Raw genomic sequence first — 6,202 nt, 5'->3', positions numbered from 1 at the left:
AATGATCGGATAAATAAATTAATAAGTAAATAAATAAATAATGATTAAGGAGTCAAAAAATGACCATCAACAACAAGCTAGCAACAGCTGTGCAGAGTTGGCTGGACTCATGAGTGAAAAAGAAATAAAACAATTTAAAAATGGTCTGTACGAATAGCCTACATGACTTACACGATCAGATTATTTCTGATATACGACTAGATCATATACAAATATCTGGAATCTCAGCTCCTTCTGGAGAATCCTCATTTTCATCCATGATCAGAAGTATTTAAACTATTTGTAAAAACTTAAGCATGCTTGGACCTTGAGTGTTAAAATTCAAAACTAAAGCAGACGTCTGGTTATTCTAGAACGTTCTTGGAAAACACATGAATATACAATAAGTGCGGGCTTGGATCTATCCAACCAGAGTAAAACAAGTGACTGCGACTTCATTCAATCACAAAATAAAATCCTGCTGTTTAATAAATTGTAGGTCAACGTAAAAAAGATGCTATTTGAGAATATTTTGTTTTGAGATTTCAGATCCCCTCCAATTAAAAAAGGCTATAAAACATTAAGGGAATACAACAGCAAGTCAATTAATGTATATCAATCCCCAAATTTAAGTTTGGAAAGGCTTCTGATCACTGGAATGGCATCATTACCACAAATCCTCAAAAAGGGAATGCAGGATTTTTGCTGGTGGCATCCACAGACAGTTCCTTACTTTTTATCTGTTACACGAGGAGAACTAAACAGGGACGCAGAAGGTCAACAACAAAGCAGCAGAAATGCTATCTGCTCTTAGGTGTGAGGAGGAACAGGAGGAGCACTGCCAGAGTCCAACAACAGGATACTGGTGTGCAAGATTCTCATCAAACTGTCAAATTAAACTTTTTACTTTATGATTTTGTGATTAGTGCAGTATTAAGTAAAGATTTTCAACTTGTAAATTTGGTTTATCAAGATCACACACTGGATCTTGATAAACCAAGAATTTAAGAATTAAGAATCATTTCTTCAAACCAAGAATCATTTAAGAATTAAGAATTAAGAATTAAGAGATAAGAATTAAAGTTTGAGGGTTCTTTAAGTTAAATCCTGCGTTAATGTGAGCGCGCTTCCTATTGGCTACTCTATTGGTGGCACTATGACATGCTGAGTTGAATTATCTGCAGTAGAGCAAAAGAAAATGAGTCGCATATCTTGTAGCTCCACAATAAAAGTTAAAATATATTAAGCTCATAGCAAATTCTAGACACAGTATGAAATGGACAGACAGAGACAACTCATACATTAATGAAAAAAAGTAATAGAAGTACAGATGAATGCCAAGGCAACAAAGTTATCTAGTTGGCACTTTTTTCTCTTGGTCTGTTTCATTTATTCCATACTTGATGCAAAACTGACCTTTCCTAAATGGACGGTTTTCTGAGTACTAGAGCTAGCTCAGCTACTACAGTTGTGGGGTAGTGGGTAGTGTTTTCACAGTATAGATCCAAAGAACACTCCCCCTTGCATGCCAAAAAATAGATGGGTTATGCTAATAAATTGCACATAGTTATGAATGTATGTGATGGGCTGGCATCCCAATCAAAGCACCCAGTTTTATTTTGACAGGCTCTGGAGCCACCTTGAAACTGACCAGGGTAAAAGTAGTTACTAAAAGATAAATGAATGTATAAATGAAAGAATTAATTATAGTTTGTTCTGTCCATATACTGACCGACCACAGCAGCGTTCTCAGGTGAATTCTGCATCGGATAATTTGAACGTCTTGACTGGTCCGACACTTCTGGCCCAGCGGCAAGCTTGGCCTTGTTGGAAGGCGTCAGTCGCTTTAGCTTCACCAGAAGCTCTGGGTTATCCCGTTTGAAGTTGGGGTTGGAAAAGTGATGCATGGTGCTGACTTGCTTCCCTGAGATCTCATAGTCTGGTTGCACTTTTCTGAAGCCGTACAGGTTTAGCTGACGAACAAAACTGATGAAGTCTTTCGTTTCGAAGTACTTGTTCATCCGCTTGTTGGATGTAGATAGCACTTCAGCTTTGAAGGCCTCCTGACAGATCAGTATTCCTTCCCCACTGTCATCCCAGCAGATTGAGCAAATCTGAGGATCATTCACCAAATGCCACAACTTGCTGGGAAAGTTTCTGCGGTCGACGTCCATCCTAGCTAAATGATTTGTAATCAACAGATAAGAGCTCAGTGTTATTGAACTATAAATGTTTATCCATATAATGTTATCCATATATTGATAACTAGATTGTGACAGTTGATCTCTAGCGCTAACTAGTAAACAAGGCAGCTATCTAACACATCTATCTTCATTAATAAATGATTTGTTAAATGAATAACTAACTAACAAGAAAGAAAGAAAGAAAGAAAGAACGAAAGAAAGAAAGAAAGAAAGAAAAGTTCCCATTAACAACAGCTATCCAGAATTATCTCGCCTCCTGAGTGTAAAATAATTTAAAAGGTCTATACGAAAAGCCTATATGACTTACACGATCAGATTATTTCTGATATATGATTATATCCTACAAAAATACCTGATATTATCTCGGCTCCTTCTGGAGATTCCTCGTTTCCACCTTTGATCAGAAGTGTTTAAACTATTTGGAAACACTTAAGCACGCGCGGACCTCGAGCGTGTAAATACAAACATAAACAAGTGGAGGCGCCGTAATTCTAGAACGTTCGCGTCAAATTCGTGAATATTTAATAAGTGCGCGCATGGATCTGTCCAATCAGAGTAAAACACGCAACTGCGTCACACCAAAAAATGCAATTAAAACAATATAGCTGCAAACAGCGATACCGGGGTCAAGCCGATCAGATGCGCTCAGAACATGTCGCTGACGAACCATACCAAGTTTCGTAACGATATGGCATTCGTAAAATACTGAACTTAACGTGAAAATTGTGTGAGTGTGTGTGTAAGTGTGAGTGTGTGTGTGAGTATAAGTGTGTGTGTGAGTATGTGAGTGTGTGTGCGAGTGTGAGTAAATGGGTGTGTGTAAGTGTGAGTGTGTGTGTATGTGTTTGTGTAAATGTGTGTGTGTGTAAGTGTGTGTGTGTGTGTAAATGTGTATGTAAATGTGTGTGTGTTCCTCGTATGTGAAAACATACTTGGCAATAAAGACCTCTGATTCTGATTCTGTTGATGCAAGAATTTTGTCTCTAGGCCTTACGAGTCAGCACAGAATTCGATATTTGGACTGTTGGTAGCGCTAGAGGGTTTGAGCTAGACACACCAAAGTTGCTATAGTAACTTCTAAGACTGGCCTCTACATGTGTGCCAAATTACATAACTTTCCTACGTACGGTTCTATGGGCTGCCATTGACTTCAATGCCGGAAGAAAAAGAACACTAATAAGAACACGAAGAACAATAACAATAGGTGTCTACGCCCCTTCGGGGCTTGACCCCTAATTAAGGGAACACAACAGCAGGTCAATTAAAGTAAATCGATCCCCAAATTAAAGATACGACCCATAAGTGATTGTGAATCACCTTTACCTGCTTAAGTGAAAATGAAAATGACTACAGGTGCACTGGAAAGGCAACAACACCATAAATCCTCAAAAAGGGAATGCAGGTTATTTGCTGCTGGTATCCACAGACAGTTCAATATGTCAACTTAAACTTTTAAGAATTAAAGTTCGAGGGTTGTTTAAGTTAAATCCTGCGCTAATGTGCGCGCACTTCCTATTGGCTGCGCTAACTATATGATCTCTCCATGTGCGCCATTTTCCAGTGATGGAAAGCCGAACTTCTGTGCTGCATATGGTTGTTCAAACGAAATAATAATAATGATAATAATAATAATAATTAAAGCAGCATTTCCCTGGTTCAAGCGTTTAAGGCCTTTAGGGAGTTTAAGGCCTTAAAGGATTTTCAAATACACAAAGTGACCCGCAAGTTACAGAGGGTGGCACCCGCTCCTAACCTAGTGTCTCTAATACAGAAAAGCTTACCAATGTGTTGCACAATATACTGTATGTCATGTGAAATACTCACCTGTCCAGTTTTCCCCAAAATAAACAAAGTCATATCGGTACATACTTAAAGGCAATAAAGACCTTTCTGATTCTGATTCTGATTCTGATTCTGAGACTTTGCGTTACGAGTCAGCACAAAATTGGGTTTTTGGACTGTTGGTTTAGGAGCTATGAGCACAAACGCGTTGAGGGGCGCTGAAGCGCCCCAGATTGGTCGATTCCGCTGAGTTTTTGGCCCTGAGTAACTGTGACCAGTACTACCATTTGACCAAGTTTGAGCTCTCTAGGCCTTACGGTTTGGGCTGCACGATCGTTTCTAGGGTGGAATAAAAATAATAATAATAATAATAATAATAATAATAATAATAATGATAATTAAAGCTGCAAGCAGCATTTCCCGGGTTCAAGCGCTTAAGGCCTTTAGGGAGTTTAAGGCCTTAAAGGATTTTCACATACACAAAGTGACCCGCAAGTTACAGAGGGTGCCACAATATATGTCATGTCATGCTACATATGTCATGCTACAGAGGGTGCCACAATATATGTCATGTGAAGTACTCACCTGTCCAGTTTTCCCTAAAATAAACAGTCATATCCATAAAGCGAAGAAACACAAGCATCCAGATGCAGAACGAGTGACCCGCAAGTCACATACACAAAGTGAGCGAATTCTTAAGATTCTGATTCTGAGACTTTGCCTTACGAGTCAGCACAAAATTGTATTTTTGGACTGTTGGTGGCGCTAGAGGGCTTTTTTTTTTTTAAAAAGGGCTGTTTTTAGTGATTTTTTCCGTTATAGCGCCACCAAGTGGCCAAGTGGCGGTTTTTGAACTGTGACCTCAGTTTGACCTCTTTCACATGTGTCCCAAGTTTGGTGTTGATAGCTCATTTAGTTCTTGAGTTATTGACATTTTAGTAAAACTGGCTGGACTCTGTAAAACAGACAGAGTTGAGGGTGAGTGAAGAGAAAATATTATTTCAAGTATAAACAGATTTCACAGAATGCTTAAAAAGTTGGATTGCCATCCTATAAACTGGTTATTTCAAATTGTATTTATTTGTTTGTTTGCTTGTTTTACTTTTTACAGCAATCTAGCAGATTTGTTTACTCTTGTCATAAATTTGACTTTGTTTGCTCTTGTCATAAATTTTACTTATATTTAATTAATTTTCACTTCATTAAGCCTTGCTGGAGTATAAAATAAAATATGAAATGCACCTATGTTTGCAGGTTTTCAGAGAAGAGACAGAGTTCCTTTCCAGCTTCAGCTGTCTTTTAAAACTCGAGATTTAAAAAAGTCACCAGAGTCATCACTCAGCAGAAGCGTGTGACCACTAGCAGGTAGCTCTGCATACAAACATGCACAAAAATTGTGAAAATTGAATCCAGTTTAGCAAGAATTCACATAGTTTCTTTATCTATAGCTGGGTGTGGGCAGGGAGCCTGAACATGGCTGTTTTGGGTGTTCACTGTGCCCAGCTATGTGCCCGCCTCACCATGGAGGGCAGGATCCAGGAAGCTCAAAGTCAACTCAAAGCCCAGCAGGACCTCCTCAGAGACATCAGGTATGTTTGTGTGGCGGGTTGTGCTGAAATGGCGCATTTACATTTACAGCATTTGCCAGACTCCCTTATCCATAGTGACGTACAAAAGTGCTTACAGTAAGTCTCTTTCATTGGATACATTAACTCTGGTTCACTAGGTTACATACTTAAGAGACCATGAGCCTTTAAGCCTGTGCTTAATACTAATGAACAAATTTTATTGCAGTCTTAAATTTTAATTGGTATCACTGTATGTATAAGTTAGTGTGTTTTAACTTGATTGTACACTTTTAACCCTTATTTAATGTGTCAAACAGTGAACAGAAGCCAAGTCCTAAAGAAGAGAGTATCTATGGAAATTGGATCAGTACCATGAGTATGATCTGTGAAGACCTGAACCCTGATACAAAGGTCAGAACAAAGTTCTTCTCAAACAGTTAAACATATTTATATTTTATAAGTACAAAGATTTTTATTGTTGTTCCTCTCTATAGCTTGTATGCACTTGGATGAAATGTTGTTTATCCAGGACTTTAGTGCAATATATAACTGTACATTTACATTTACAGCATTTGGCAGATGCCCTTATCCAGAGCAACGTACAAAAGTGCCTTTAAGTCTCCATCATTAAATACATTAACTCTGGTTCATTAGGTTACAGACTTAAGA

General features: G+C 38.3%; 1 long non-coding RNA gene across 2 annotated transcripts; it reads left to right on the top strand.

Moving 5' to 3' along the window:
- Positions 1 to 4,924: 4,924 nt before the first annotated feature.
- LOC132847967 (uncharacterized) lies at positions 4,925 to 6,202 on the top strand. 2 transcript variants are annotated; one of them, XR_009648686.1, is made up of 4 exons: positions 4,925 to 4,943; positions 5,220 to 5,330; positions 5,414 to 5,554; positions 5,851 to 6,202. It is a non-coding gene; the product is annotated as an uncharacterized LOC132847967 (long non-coding RNA). The 2 variants fall into 2 exon arrangements; XR_009648685.1 differs by lacking the exon at positions 4,925 to 4,943 and having other exon boundaries at positions 5,091 to 5,330.

Source organism: Tachysurus vachellii, chromosome 7, assembly GCF_030014155.1.
Source record: "Tachysurus vachellii isolate PV-2020 chromosome 7, HZAU_Pvac_v1, whole genome shotgun sequence".
In the NCBI taxonomy this organism is placed as follows: domain Eukaryota; kingdom Metazoa; phylum Chordata; class Actinopteri; order Siluriformes; family Bagridae; genus Tachysurus; species Tachysurus vachellii.
Note: the sequence above shows the minus strand (reverse complement) of the source record. Positions and strands in the feature narration are given on the sequence as shown.